This window comes from Canis aureus, chromosome 15 (assembly GCF_053574225.1).
Source record: "Canis aureus isolate CA01 chromosome 15, VMU_Caureus_v.1.0, whole genome shotgun sequence".
NCBI lineage: Eukaryota > Metazoa > Chordata > Mammalia > Carnivora > Canidae > Canis > Canis aureus.
The window spans coordinates 20,575,121-20,591,176 of NC_135625.1; the positions used below are offsets into that span (position 1 = coordinate 20,575,121).

A 16,056-nucleotide genomic window follows, 5' to 3' on the forward strand; every position below is an offset into this window, starting at 1 on the left:
AAGACACCCTTCCTTTAGGGATTTTCCCTTAGTGCCTTGTGGCACACAAGAGCAGACCCACCGTTTAGAAGCATTTAAGTAGCTTGTGTATTAATATGACAAAGAAACAAAATGTTAGTGTACCTTTTAGCTCCTGAACACAAAACCACAGTGACAGTAAACTAGGTCAAGGCATGGTAACAGAGAGAGTTAGTCTTGGTCTTTGAGAGTAAATCCCCCTTACCTCCTAGTCATGACTCATTGACCTAACCAGAAAGTTCAGATGGACCAATGCTGCAAAATAGCAAACATCATGGTGTGTGATCACCGTCGTGTGCTGCTGATACTTGCAATGGGCACTAGACCTATCTTCTTGTTGACAACAGGTAGGTAGAAAAATGCCTCCTTGGAGATTTTCTTCAGTCTTTCCGATCGTATTGGGATGGACTTAGTGTTCAGGAAGATTGTCAAACAACAAAGGAACACAGCTTGGAATTTATTTCTTGGCAGGCATGGGTTAAAGTAGTGGGTCGGTCATTTGTCCTTGTAGCCTCAGGTCATCCTTGGGACACATCATGGTGCCACTATTGATTTGGTACATGGTAGAGAGTAGTTTGCTCATCCTTGTGTCTAGGGAGAAAAAGAGACATTTGTAGCATAAATTTATAAAATGAGGGGGACTGACATTTGCTTGTTGTGGGAGGTAGGGGTTTAAGACATAAGAACTTAGTACTTGACAGCCATATTAGCTAGTGGCGCTCGATAAAACCCCTTCCAGTGAGGTTTAAGCAATGTGAAAAATGATGTACCCAAATGTGAAAATATTGTTATTTCATGATCAACTGGGTCAATTGGTAGAACCTCTCCTACTTGTGAATGAAACATTGCATCTCATATGTATTGTTATAATCTAACATAGCGCCATTTAACTAATAATGTTAATATTCTGTCAGAAGTGCTGAGAAGACCCAAAGTCCTACAAATTAATACTTCACATGAGGAGAATGCTAGTCTTTTATAAGTTGTAGATTTCATGTTCGTATGGCCAGGGCCATTTTTAACATATATTATGGCAACTTTCTTTTCAATATGCAATTTTCAGATTTTTATTGTTCCTGTTGGATCTGGATCTGGATGATGTGAGTAGTGGAGACGCTGTTGGTGTTATAAAGCTTTATGAACTGTTTACAACATCCTGTAAAATGCCCACTTGCTCTTAATGGACAAGGCATTTCAGGCATTGGAATAAGGTCTTTTTTTTTTTTAATTTTTATTTATTTATGATAGTCACACAGAGAGAGAGAGAGAGAGGCAGAGACACAGGCAGAGGGAGAAGCAGGCTCCATGCACTGGGAGCCGGACGTGGGATTCGATCTCGGGTCTCCAGGATCGCGCCCTGGGCCAAAGGCAGGCGCCAAACCACTGCGCCACCCAGGGATCCCAGGAATAAGGTCTTTTATAACATTTGCTGACAGATATTTGTATATGAGTTGCTTCTGTCCATCCTGGAAATATACAAACACTAAAGCATACATTTATAAGGATAGCATTTTATTTGAATAGATTATCTGAATAATTATAAATATCTGTCAAGGAAAAGGATGAGTTGCCTTCTTTGTCTTTAGAGTTTTCCTCATACTGTGGGCCTAAAAAATGGGGCAGTTCTTATAGTACTATTGAGCTAAACTGGCAAAATTATGGAGCATGTAACTCACATCTAATTATTCCTAGAATTCCTTCTTTGTTCATGTGTGCCAGGCCATGAGTTGAATTAGTGGGGAGTAGAAAGGAATACTTTGACAATACCAAGTGGCCATCTAGGAAGTGCCAAAGATGGTTTGGTTACAAAGTCACTCTGACAGTGTGCTAAGTATCTCCTCCCTTGAATTTAGGGTTGTCAGAGAAGACTAGTTATGTTTTATAAACCAATGGTCTAGCCAGAGATTGAGGAATAGCATTTTGGATTAGAGATCCGGCAATATAATAGTCACGTAAGACAGTGATATAAGGACCATTTGGATATCTTAGCTCCTCCAGAAGTGAGGCACCTAAATGGTATCATAACCACCACTTGCCATAATTACCCTAAGCATAGCCAGCGCCATTGCAAATGTTAACAGTTTTTTGGGTTTTGTGTTTTCTAAGTGGTTGTTGTTATTGTTTAAGTACCCACTTAAGGAAGAGCATCAGGTTCTGCTGCTTGGGGGTGCCTCTGTTGGCCAGGTAGAGGTGGGGCCTTGGCTGTTTCTATAGGGTTTGGCTTGAGTAAAGTGGTAATTATCTAAACATTTTCTGTCTTGCTAGGCATCTGCTTTCCTGGTCCTTTGGCTAGAATGAGCAAGCTTCTTTGGAGGCTTTTTTCTTTTTTTTTTTTTTGGTGTGCACCTCTTGGTGTTTATGGGTAGCTAATTTTTTCACTGTTTGATCTAGGATATATGAGACAAAAACAAAATCCAGGGAATTCACTGTCACATCATTCCCTGAGTTCTGAGCTTGTTCCCCAGACTTCCTTTTCCTGTCCACTTTCAAAGTCTTACATTTGCTTGATAATGTCCAGGCTTTTTGGCTACATCTATTAGGAGGAGTAGGGAGAAATGTTTCTACTCCATCTTGGTCCCTGTAGTGTTTTTGTATCAATGACATGGGAATTCCACTGGAATTAAGAAACATAGCATGAATTTCAGATGTCTCTCGAGACATGCAGAGTGACCTAATCTAGATCAGAGCTTTTTTCAGTGGAAACCCTGGGCCTGGGTCATTGTTTAAAAATCAATTTTATATGGTTTAATATTCATACAATAATGAATGTTTTACATACAATTGGATGCACTCATTTTAAGACTACAGTTTGGTGAATTTTAACAGATATATATACACCTGTGTAGCCATCACCACCATTAAGATGTATTCTCATTACTCCCCAAATTGCCCTAATAGATAGAACCATAATCCCTGCCTAGAGCAAGTATTGAGATGATTTCTCTCAATACAGTTTAAGTTCTGCCTGCTATAATCCTTTATTTAAATGGAATCTGGGCAGCCCGGGTGGCTCAGCAGTTTAGCATCACCTTCAGCCCAGGGCATGATCCTGGAGACCCGGGATCGAGTCCCACGTCGGGCTCCCTGCATGGAGCCTGCTTCTCCCTTTGCCTGTGTCTCTGCCTCTCTCTCTCTCTCTCTCTCCCGTCTCATGAATAAATAAAATATTTTAAAAAATAGATGGAATCATAGGGGCACCTGGGTGGCTCAGGCAGTTAAATATCTGACTTTTGATTTCTACTCAGGTAATGATCTCAGGGTTATAAGATCAAGCCCCACAGCACGCTCTGTGTTCTGTGTGGGGCCTACTTAGGATTCTCTCTCTGCCCTTCCCCTCTTTTCCCTCTCTAAAAAAATGTATATGTATATATATTGATTTTTAAAATGGAATCATAAATAGGTACTCTTTTGTCTAGCTTCTTTTACTCATCAAGATTCTTTTAAGATTTATCCATGTTGTGTATACTGGTATTTGTTTCTTTTTATTGATAATGACTATTCCATGGTACATCATACACTCCTCCTCAACTTGTTATCCATTCACCTCTTGATGGACATTTGTACTTTCCATTTTAGGTCATTATAAATGAAGGTGCTGTGAGCATTCATGTGCAAGTCTTTTGGTAGACAAAAGTTTCCATCCGTCTTGAGTAAACATCTGGGAGTGGAATAAGTGGCTCACACAGTAAACATACAGTAATTTAACTTTACAAGAAACTGTCAAACTGATTTCACAAGTGGCTGTCCAATTTTGCATTAACAACAGCAGTACGTGAGAATTTTGATTACTTCACTTCCTTAGGCTAGGCTCAGCCTGTGGCATTTCTTACTAAAATTAACCCATGCTCCCACCATTTCAGCTCTTTATTTAAATTCCCTTGCACAGAAGGGTTGAGTCAGGTCAGACTCTGGGGTCTTCCCTCACATACACACACTTGAACCACTCTCCCCATTTGACTTTTTAATTCTGGATTTTGATTCTTTCTCAAGCTAACCCCACTATTTGTCAGCATAGGAGTTCCTTCTTGAAGGGAAAACTAACACTGCCTGGTGTCATTAAGAAGCCTAGCCTGAAAGAGATGTAAAAAAAAAAAAAAAAATCATTTGGAGGGTCTAGGGTGGTGGAGACCAGTAGATCAGTCAGCTATTGGTAATCTAGTAGGAAGTAATGAACACGATAATTTTGTAGCTGTTTTAATCCTAATAGACCTTGGAAGATTTGTAAGTCACCTACTTTCAAAATGCGGTTTGCCTCATGGAACCTGATAATACAGAATTGTTTTTTTCATTGAAAATGAGAAAAAAAGACTTTATGCGAAAGAAATATTCCCCCAATTAATTCCATTAGTTCAATTTCAACTAATTCAGAAATAATTTTTACCAATCTCCTTTTCTTTACAGTAATAACCATGCAGGAAATTAAATTTTATTTGGACAATCCCTCAACCCACTCAACACGGGCTAGTATTTTTTTCAATTCTCTAATTGTCACCTACTCATTAGACAACCTGCAAGGATCCTACTTGGTGGATACTTCTCTCCTTTGACAGGCAGCACAAACCAATCTATAGACGTTTTGATCAGGACATCACTGCAAGAGGCCCAGAGCAGGGAGCCAGATGAGGTTGGTCTTATTTGGGCCTTAGTTTCCCCATATTTAGTTTACGAGTATTTCTAAAATTAGATTTCAGGCCACAGGACTGTATTCCTCGGGATGCCCGTTATAACCTTAAGATGTCTGCAGGACAGACAGAATGGAAAGTAAGAGATGCTTCCCCCAGGGCAAAACGTTTCCCCGAAGGACAATATTCTTCTAGGGGCTGGTATCTGAACTGTCCGCCCTGATTCTGTAGACTGTCAGCAAGGAGAAAAATCACCTTGTGAATTTAAGTGAATCGGCCGCGGATTCCCTGGAGTGCCCACCAGGTGTTACTCAGCCTGTGTTAAGGCTGAGCCTTGAGTCCTCCCTTGGAGCGGGGTACAACTAATCAGGCATTGCTGGAAGATTCTCCTATGTTCTCCCAGTTTCTGCCCCCTGGTGTCCATGCCCCCTATGATGCTCTCTGCTTGAGTGTGCATGAGATCTGGGATATAATGGGATTTCATCCTATGATTGGGACGGGTTACCTGGCAAAATGAAGGGATTCTGCAGATGTAGCTGAGGCCTCTAAACAGTTGACTTTGGATTAATCAAAAGAGATTATTCTGGATGAGAGTGACCTGAGCAGGTGCACATCTCGAAAGTGGATCTGGGCCTTCTCCGAAGGGAAGAGATGTTTGAAGTGAGAGAGATCCTCCTGCTGGCCTTGAAGAAGGAAAGAGCATGTTCAAAACTGCCTGTGGAAGGAGCCACGTGGCAAGGACCCCAGGGTCGCTTGTGGTTTCTGGTCAATGGCTAGCAGGAAAACAGAGTTTCCGTACAAGGAACTGAGTTCCACTGATCACTTTGACGAGCTTGGAAATGGTTTCTTTGCTAGTCAGACACTCAGACAAGGACACGGCCCAGCTGGTATGTTGACTTCAGCCTGGTAGGACCCCGAACAGAGAACTAGCTAAACTGTGCCTGGACTCCAGACCGTAGGAACCATGAAAGAATAAATGCGTGCTGTTGAAAGATGCTAAGCTTGTAGTAAGGGGATCTGCAGCAGCAGAAAATAGATACAGAGCAGGGACCAGAGAGCACTAATCTCCCCCAGCTTTGTGCCCCTAGATTTCACAGCACTAGCAAAGGGCCCTGGACATAACAGGGCAGAGAGTCCAACCTGGTATGGAAACCATGGAGGATCCTTTCGATGGAAGTACATGAGCCCTGACATAGGACAGAACTGATTGTCTATGCAGTCCTCAGCTGTGTGCTTCACAACCACTGTGCAAGGATGATATTATTTGTTAGAATCCTTTTATTTTATTTTATTTTATTTTATTTTATTTTATTTTATTTTATTTTATTTATTTTTTAAAGAATCGTTTTATGAATAAGAATGCCCAAAGTCCTTTAGTTGATGAGCACAGGTATCAGGATTCCTAACCAGATCTTGATGACTCCAAAGTCAGTGAGCTTTCCATTTTACAGGGTTGCTTCCCATTCCTTATCTCATCTCATCAAAAACTATGTTTTTGAGCTCCTGAGGCCCACATTTTCACTCACCTCGCAAGTGCCCAACTGTGGCATGCTCATGCAGTTTTACTCCTTGCCTGAAGCAACTCCTTCTAGCCCAAACTTTCCTCATGGGTCCTCTCACTCATATATGTTTGCTGCTACTCACACACACCTGTCACGGACAGATGCTCCTGGCTTAGATCCCCCAGTGATACCAGCTGCTTTCTGGATCTTATGGTAACAGGTGAGAGAAGAATAGAGCTAGAGGGAAAATCAGGGAGAAAAGTAAAAAAAAGAAAACTATGAATAAGCATCTGCCAATTCTCAGCCCAAGCTGGCTCCCCAACTCTTTAGCATTCCACCTCCATCCTGGGACTTGTTCACCCTTCTTCAGTTTGGCTTCTTTAAATGATGCCATAAAGTATAGTTCTTGGCCATCTTGAGGGCAGGTTCTGGAAAATGAGTCTCTGCCATTTGTTCAGACTGCTTTTTAAGGATCTGAGATCATCTGTTCTGCTCTTTCCTGCAGCCATTCCCAAGGAAGGGCCCAGTCCTTTCTAAGCTTCTGTCAGCCTGACCGACTCTCCTTACATATGCTGCTTCAGGATCTGAAAAGGCCAAAGCTCTAAGAAGCAGGGATAAGGTGTTTTCACAATCTGTTTTACAGATGGATGCTCTCTGCTAGATTCTAGTGCATGCCTTGCCTTGTGTTCTTGATGTGTCTTTTGGAGAAGTAAGTAGTAGAAAGAGCAAAGAATTGAGAGTCAAAAAAATACCTAGTTCATGTTCAGGCGCCACCATCACATGCTGTGTGACCTTAGGCAAGCTGTTCAACCTCTGAGCTTTCATTTCCTTAGTTACAAATTAGGGTAATGACACCCACCTCATAAGATTCGTATGAGAATTACAGGAGGTGATGTTTGTAACGTGTCTGGCGTGGAGAAACTGCATAACAGAGCTAACTACTAATATAAGCACATGTGGCAAAATGATGTTAGGAAACATTAACTGATGCATTCCCATCATCTACATCCCCACTTGCTCTTATTCTTTTATGCTCCCTATTCCCACACTGTCCATTTGGCTGTTAGATGTGGGATCTTTGCAGCCTCAAGGAGAATTGTCACAGCAGAAGAAAGAGGACATTATATTCTCAAGTTCTGACATCCAACAGCTGAAGCTGACACAGAATGAGATGGCTGATCTACTTCTTCCCTCCTTTGCCCCCTGCCACTAGGTCAAAGTCCTCCAAGGAAAAGGGAGGAGCTCTAGGGAGGAGGATGCCAAAGTGATTCACTGGTGTGGGTTCCTGCCCATTTCCTGCTTGGAACCCTGAGAGAGAAGCTCCCACAGTAACCACCACCCACCCCATCAGAGTAGCTATTGGAAAAGCAGTCTCACCGACACCATGCTTGTCCCAACAGCACTCAGGAAACACCTAACTAAGCTTCTTCTGCGGTCTGAGGTGCGGTTGACTTTGATGGGTGCAAAACATGCCATCCCAAAATAGGCCTCTTTGGCATAGGGTTATTTTGAGTAACTGCAGACACAGGAGAGGCTCTGAAAATGGAATGGAAGTTACTCTTTTGCAGGAGACATTTGCATTTATTAAGGAAACCTCCATATGTACAGAGGTCTCCCTCTGCATACAAGAAAAGAAGGATGACTCTTAATCATAAGAGACTTATCGGTGGAGGAGGCACAGACTTTAATCTCTATAACAGTCCAACTCTTGTTTACCTTTGTTTTTCCTGATAACCTCCCCCATAACCAGCCTATCTCACTTTCTTTTGTTGTTAGCTGAAGATGGTATTTAAGCCATCTCAGGGAGTTATTACCCACTTTTCCCTGGGTATCTTCCATTTAGACATGAGATATATGTGTTAGTAAACTTCTGGCTTTCTTTCTCTTGTAAATCTGACTTTTATTACAGAAGTCTCAGCCAAGAACTCAGAAGGTTAGAGGGAAAATGATCTTTCTTCCCTTACAGGGGCCTCAGGGATTCGAGGACATAGAGTAATAGCTGAGTAAACCATAAAAGCAGAAGTTCAGTGGGAATGCAGATATCTGGTTGGATGCCAGAGAGCGGAAGTGATGAGGACCACCAAGTAGGACCCACTGGGCACCTGCAGCAGTGGAGGACTGGATACCTCCAACCCTTCAACCTCTTCCTACCTCAGTGACATGATGTTTCACAAACTCCCAGGCAAGGAGAGAGCCCTAAGTTGGCTGAGTTAACTTTGAACAGATCTAGTTTTCCCTAAACTGATGAGCTTTCCACTACTAAGTAGAATCGAGGTTGAAGTAACTTGATTTATTAAGAGTACTAAAGTTAATTTGTATACCCACAAAATGGAGGCTGTCCCAATGAACTGAATCTCTAAGCAAGTGTGTACATATGTTGACACACACACACACACATACACACATCATCATCATCATAGCATCCCTCCCTGCTCTGCTCACCTCTAGGAGTGATCTCTTCTTTTGTCAAGGGCCCTGCCACCCTATACTTTCTCAGTATTCCTATACTTGGGGTTAAAGATGGTTTAAGGCAAACTCACATGTTTATTGCAGCTTCTTTTTTTTTTTTTTAAGATTTTATTTATTTGAGAGAGAGAAAGAGAGAGGGAAGATGAGGGAGAGAAAATCTGAGGTAGACTCTGCCTAAGTGCAGAGCCCCAGGCAGGGCTCGATCCCAAAACCTTGAGACCATGACCTGAGCCAAAACCAAGAGTCAGAGGCTCAACTGGCTGAGCCACCCAGGTGCCCCTGCAGCTTGGCTTTTTTAATATATACAATTCTAGGTCAAAGTTATCTAAGAATTAGAAAGTAGAGCTTTCTCTCTCACCTCGGATATTTGCCTTTCTATCTAATCAACTGCTAGTTTGAGCCGTAGGAGAAAGTCATTTTTAAGACTACTACCCATTTCCTGCATGAACCCTGAGAGAGAAACTCCCACAGTACCCCACCCCCCATCAGAGTAGCTGTAGGAAAAGCAGCCTGATACCCTGCTTGTCCCAACAGCACTCAGGAAATAGCTAAATAACTTCCTCTGCGGTCTGAGGCGCAGTTGACTTTCAGGGGCTTAAAATTTGACCCACTCTCCTTACACGTGCTTTGAAAAAGATTATCAATACTATTTGTTCACTAGCAAATTTCCTCGGTTGAAGATCATACAGAGCATCCTGGTTGATGAGCAACCATGTGGTTCAGCTGAAGCTAATGTGACCGAAGAATTTATCAGGGTGGCAGTGACACCAGGATAATATGGAGAAAGCAGCAGTTGACTCAGCTTTTCCTTAAAGGTTATTTGGTTACTTTTGCTAGGATACATCTGTTGAAAGATAAACTGAGGCTTATTACATTTTTTTTAAGAGTTTATTTGAATAGAAACGGATTTGAATGAGGCAGCAGCAAACCAGAAGTGGTTAGGAGCCCCCTAGGGCGGGGAAAGATTTTCTAAAAGACACAGAAGCAAGGCAAGGAAATGACTTGATTGGCTCTAGCTTGAGCAGTTGCCTTACTTGGAAAAGTTGGCTGTTTGTGTTTGATCCTCCTTAGGCTTGGATTTCTTTGTCCTGAGGCATTGCAGGCTAAGGTTGGGTGGGCTTACATAGGCTGCCCAAGGCATTAGAGTCACCTCAGTCCAAATACTTAATCTATTGATTATAACTGGAAAATATCCTGCCTGGCAAGAGCTGAGCTGGAGACAGGTATCAAGGTGATCAGTGAAGACAAGCCAAAGGGAAAGTAACAGTGGAGCCTTTACATGCTTACTGGGTTGGAGAAGCAAGAAGCCAACTGGGAAATGGCCTCATCCCCTACTGGAGAAGAGGCCAATTGGGAAAGGGACTCATCCCCTGCTAGAATGGGGACAGCACAAACAGGAAGCTGCAGACAAAAGGCTCCTGCCAGTCTGTGGAGGAGGTGGAAGAGATGTGGGGGAAGAGTAGAGTGAAAATACTAAGTCAGAGTGAAGGAGAGTGTTTTCAAGGTCCCCTTCTCTGCAAGCCTAGAAGGTGGTTTCTGCACCTAGAAGGTGCCTGAAAAAATGTCTCAACGATGGGCTCCCCAATAAGGAGGCCTCCAAATGGAGGTGTTAGGGCTGGGAATGCAGATATATGTAAAAGCATCGCCAGCAAGGAGGGCCTGAGGATCCCTCCAAAGACTCAGTGCGATGCGTACAGACGCTGTGCACTGGCTTTGCATGAAGTGTGCTATGGGGAGGTCAATTTTCCCCCACGAGGTCGGGCAGGTAAAACCTCTGTAGTTGGCTAACATCAGGCCTGAGGGATCACATGTAGGGTTGTGATCTGGAGTCACACTCCTCACTCCTCAGCTTGACTTTCTCATCCACAACCCAAGACCTAATTGGATGTCATTGGAAGGAGGTTCATGATGCCACACAAGATGTCAAACGTGCATATTTTAGTAGGTCTTTTTGAACATCCATCTGCATTCTAAACCCTCATTTATTCATTTGCTATTTTTCCATATACTTCCTGAGAGTAGATATATAATAAATGTTTCCTGTATTACTTTGACCTTTATTACTATTTTCCTTTAAAAGCACAACATGAAGACGGTCCTTCTGAGGCCCTGGTTTGTTAGCAATGAGGACAAATGGCCGGTTTCACTCACCATGTGAAATACAGTGAGAAATGAGCATTCCCTCCAGAACAAGTGTGCCACGTGTCCCACACGGGTGTCAAGAGTGGTTCCTAAAAAGCTGACCTATTCTGACTTAGCATAGGCTTGTCTCTCTGTGGTCTAGGGGAAGGAGGCTATACCAAGAGCAAGCAGTTGACCTGCCCTAGGATCAGAGAGAAGCAACTCGAGTTTTTAAACCATTGACTCATCCAAGTTCCTTTTGCTTTCTTTTTTGACAGATAGAGATTAGGAGGCTAGTCAAAGGCTACCTGGGAGAAGGCAGGGACTAGACTTCACACATTCCAGAATTTTCTTTGACTCAGCTTGTCTTATTGACTTGAAAGGAAGGGAAATAGCCTCTTATCAGGTGCTCACTGTTTATTTCACCAACCTGACAAACTCCACAGGGGCACGAAATGTGTCTTTTATCTTTCTTATCCTGGTCCCTAACACAGTGCCTGGCAAGGAAATTATAAATACTCAATAAAAACTTTTTGAATAAAAACTTTAAGTTCTCCAGGGACGGTCTGCATATTCAGGACTGAACCTGCTTGTGGGGCAGCTGTTGTCATGCACGACCTCTCTGAAAGTAGCTCAGCATGGTGGTTAAACAGATAGACCTTAAAGCTAGACTCCTGGGTTCAAATCCTGGCCCTGATCCTAACTTCATTGGGCCTTTGGTCAAGTTATTTCAGTTTCCTCCTTTGTGAATTGAGCTGTCTCGTAAGGTGAATAAAAGCAGCACAGGGGTTAATACTTAAAACCACTTAGAATAGTGGGGGCATAAAGTTGAGAGCTATAGGTGTTGATAAGTAAATAAAGTACTTTTCCTAGTTATACGGACATTTCCAATGACAGCAAACTGATGGATGTCTAAATAGCCTACCATTCATGGTTCTGTTGTGCTTTGTCAGACAACTTCTCTGTCATTATCTTTTTTTTGTTGTTATTGTTTTTTAGAGAGAGAGAGCATGTATACACATGCATGGGAGCAGGGTGGGTGAGGGGGGAGATGGGAGGGGAAGAGAGAGAGAGAGAATCACAAGCAGGCTCCATGTCCAGCACGGAGCTTGATATGGAGCTCCATCTCATAACCCTGAGATCATGACCTGAGTAGAAATCAGGTCAAACGTGCATATTTTAGTAGGTCTCAGATGGTAGATTCTAACCATCTGAGCCACTCAGGAGCCGCTCTGTCATTATCTTTTAATAAATTCTCATGCCACTCCTCCTGGAAGGAAGATATTATTGCCCCCAGTTTAGAGAAGGACAAAGTGTGCAGTTTAGACTGGGGAAGATGCAGCTTGTTATTACCTCGACAGAACCTGACTACATGAAACCCAAAAGAAGAGGGGTAGATGTGGGAGGCAGAGTGGGGACGGGGAATTCTGAACTGAAATGAACTGTGACTATGTTCTGCGAAAAATATTTCTTAGTCATAGCTTAGCTATAAGTTTCACATGCTGAAAAAGTGGGTGGCCAAACAACCATAATATCACCAGAGACAGAGCACATGTCAACTCAACATTTCCTGGAATTTTTTTTTAAGATTTTATTTATTTATTCATGAGACACACAGAGAGAGAGAGAGAGAGAGAAAGTCAGAGACACAGGCAGAGGGAGAAGCAGATTCCATGCAGGGAGCCTGATGTGGGACTCGATCCTGGGATTCCAGGATCACGCTTTGGGCTGAAGGCAGGCACTAAACCATTGAGCCACTCAGGGATCCCCCATTTCCTGGAATGTATTGCTGCAATTTGAAATTATGTCTCTCTCCAACTAAGGTAGTTCCATCAATGCAGTGACTGGACATTTACATCAGGACTTCAACATAAAGTAGATGGCCTTATGGTTCACAGATAAACTTTTACAATAAGCTTCCATCAGTGATTTGAGTTTTAAATTTGTAAAGAGCATGAATATGATTGATGAATATGATTTATTGTGGCTCTGAGTCTAGCCTTTCTTTTTATGTTCTCATTAGATAAACCAAACCAGTTTTGGTTCAACCATCTTAATCTTTCCATTCTGCTCTATTCTTGAGGGTAAATGAAAGGATGTATGATGGGATAGAGGGAGAACAGGAGTAAATCAGATTCTGATCTTGTATGCTTATATACTAGTATTAGAAATTCAAATGAAATATAAATAATATTTGACTGGTTTGAACATCAGAGAGATATATCTAGAAAGTTCATATTCAATTTCTCACATTAAAGATTTTGAAAAAATATTTTCAGAAGGCTAACAAGTTGATCAGTAGGGAGAAAGTACCAAACGAAAGTAAAATAGAAGAATGGAGTTTGTCCATTAAAAACAAATTTGTTATATTTAAGTCATTAAATTTTTATCAGTCTGGGTTGGGTCAAGGGAGTGTTGAATCAAACCACAGCTGATATGCACACGTCAGGCAAATCAGACTTTTTTTTTTTCCTCACTCCAAAGTCTCAAGTCCATAGCAGGGGACAGAGAGCTGTGAAGGGTGGAAAGGAGAGCAGGCGATGGGGAAGGCAGGGTGAGAATGTGCAGGTGCAGAAGGAGATTTCAGTCCACAGACTACCTCTACTCCTCACCCCAGCAGCAGTCCAACTCATTCTTACAGATTTTTAAATTGTAGAAACTCTCAACAGGCACCACTTGCAAAGTTTATTTTTCAATCCTTTCCATCTGAATTTGCATTGGCAGCATTGGTTCTGGAGGCAAATGTTCAGAATAGAGACAGAGCAGTGTTGGCTGGAAACAGGGAGCTACTATTTCTACATGGTATTCATTTTTTTAAAGATTTTATTTATTTGAGAGAGAGAGAGAACACAAGCAGGGGAAGGAGGAGGGTGAGGGGCAGAGGGAGAGGCAGACTCCCCACTGAGCAGGGACCCTGACATGGGGCTTGATCCCAGGACCCTGAGATCATGACCTGAGCCAAAGGCAGACACTTAACCCACTGAGCCACCCAGGAGCCCTTCTACATGGTATTCTTGACTATATCATGTTCTGATTAAAAATTGGAAATAAACAACAACAAATATACACACACACATACAGATACACACATACTACGGTTTTGAGCAGAATCAGGTTTTTAAAATTAAATATGGTAAAAACAGGGCACCTGGGTGGCTCAGTTGGTTGAGCATCTGCCTTTGGCTCAGGTCATGATCTTGGGGTCCTGGGATTGAGCCCTGCATCAAGCTCCCTGCTCAGTAGGAAATCCGCTTCTCCCTCCCCCTCTGCCTGCCACTCCACCTGCTTGCTTGTGCTTTCTCTCTTTCTCTGTCAAATAAAACTTTATAAATAAAGAAATACATAAATAAAAAATAATAAATAAATAATAAGGGAAAAGGTCTTGGAAAACTTGAAGGTCTAGAAATAAATGCTATAAAGAACAATAGGATCTGGGCAGTCCCGGTGGCGCAGCGGTTTAGCGCTGCCTGCAGCCCAGGGCGTGATCCTGGAGACCCTAGATCGAGTCCCACGTCAGGCTCTCTGTATGATACCTGCTTCTCCCTCTGCCTGTGTCTCTGCCTCTCTCTGTCTCTATGAATAAATAAATTAAAAAAAAAAAAGAACAATAGGATCTGGAAATATTATAAACTTACTTCTTTAGATGGTTGTTAGAATGAGATATGGATATGTTACAGAGTATTACATTTTATTTCCTCCCTGGCTTCACCATCTTCTAAGCCTCCAAACCCAGGTCACCTCTCCCCTCTCCCACCATGGCTTCTTCTGCTGTCCATCCACCTTTACCAGGTTGCTTCTGCTCTGGCCAGTTATTTTTAGCTTGTGAGAGTGATCACTGCCTATGCTGCCCACAGGTACTGTGATGAGTTCTTTTTTTTTTAAAGATTTTATTTATTTATGAGAGAGAGAGAGAAAGAGAGAGAGAGAGAGAGACAGGCAGAGAGACAGGCAGAGGGAGAAGCAGGCTCCATGAAGGGGGCCCAGTGTGGGACTCGATCCCGGGTCTCCAGGATCACGCCCTGGGCTGAAGGTGATGCTAAACTGCTGAGCCACCCAGGCTGCCCAGATTCCACATAAAACAAAAAGCATAAGGAGCAGATCAGACAATGGACTCTTTCAGCTCAGACAAGCGCCTTAATAGCTTTTATACCAAGTATAAATTTAGCAAACACATTTTCTTGAAAGGGAGATGCTTGCCTTTTCTGAAGGTTCCTAAACATCTCAGTTCTTCGGGTCTTTTTTTTAAAAATCTTAATTCCAAGATAATTAACATAGAGTGTTATATGTTACTCGGTGCTAATCATAAGTGTACTCATCCCCTTCACTCATTTCCCCTACCCACCTCCCCGCTGGTAACTACCAGTTTGTTTTCTGTAGTTCAGAGTTGGTTTTTTGGTTTGTCTTCTCCCCCCTTTGTTCATTTGTTTTTTCTTAAATTCCACATATGAGTGAAATCATATGGTATCTGTTAGGTCTTTTCAAATCAGTGCAGTAGAAGGTAGAGATTCTGGGAATGAAAATTTTTTTGTGGATATTTGTTGGCCTGCTTACTGTGATAATTAACTGTAATCATATTGTAAAGGATAAGGATGGAACAAGCAGAAAATCAATCAAGAAACTCATACTCTAGTTTGTTCCTTCAATGAAAAAACCTGGTACTGAGAATTATATATGGCTCAAGCTCCAATATTAAGTATGTTACGACTCCTCAACTAATACCTACCGAGGTTGAGGCAAGGAAGAAAGTCAAGTACACAAACTAAACAAAGTCCCGTAACATGGCTTTTGGAAATGTGTGGTACCCTCTCCACCCCTCCCCTCTGTACTGATCCTGTTCTCACCATTGACAACATGAACATTTGTGCGCTTCCACCTGCCCTTGATTTCATCTTTGAAGGCAGGAGTGAAAGGTGCAATAAAAAGGAGTCATTGATGCCATAAATGGAGCTGGGAGGCCATTAAGGTGGGCTTTATGCACACTCCTCACGGGGGCGGGGGGGGTACCATGAACTCTTGATCTGGACCAAATATTCCAAGGACTCTGCACAATGCCTGCAATTTGGTATCATGATGAACTTTTGCTCAGTGATAGTCTTAGCAAGCAATTATGGTTAGCCAAGATTAGTTTGCTGCTGCCAACACCAATCAAAATTCTTTGCAAACAACGTGCAAATGTTTTCCAAGCATTCGCTTTTGCCTTTAATAAATCCTGACTTCTGTTCATTAGTGGGCCAAAATTTGAGTTGTTACCCGAATCTGTGCTCCCAAATTGCAATTCTCAGACCCCAAATAAATGTGTTTGTGTTATTTCAGTATTGCTTCTT

General features: G+C 42.3%; 1 long non-coding RNA gene across 1 annotated transcript in view; it reads left to right on the forward strand.

Annotated features, from left to right (window-relative positions):
• The window catches only part of LOC144284316 (uncharacterized), a 19,804-nt gene continuing 3,748 nt past the window's right edge, over window positions 1-16,056 (forward strand). The window contains exon 1 of the long non-coding RNA XR_013352668.1: window positions 1-365. This is a non-coding gene — a long non-coding RNA (uncharacterized LOC144284316). The remainder of the gene's footprint in view (window positions 366-16,056) is intronic.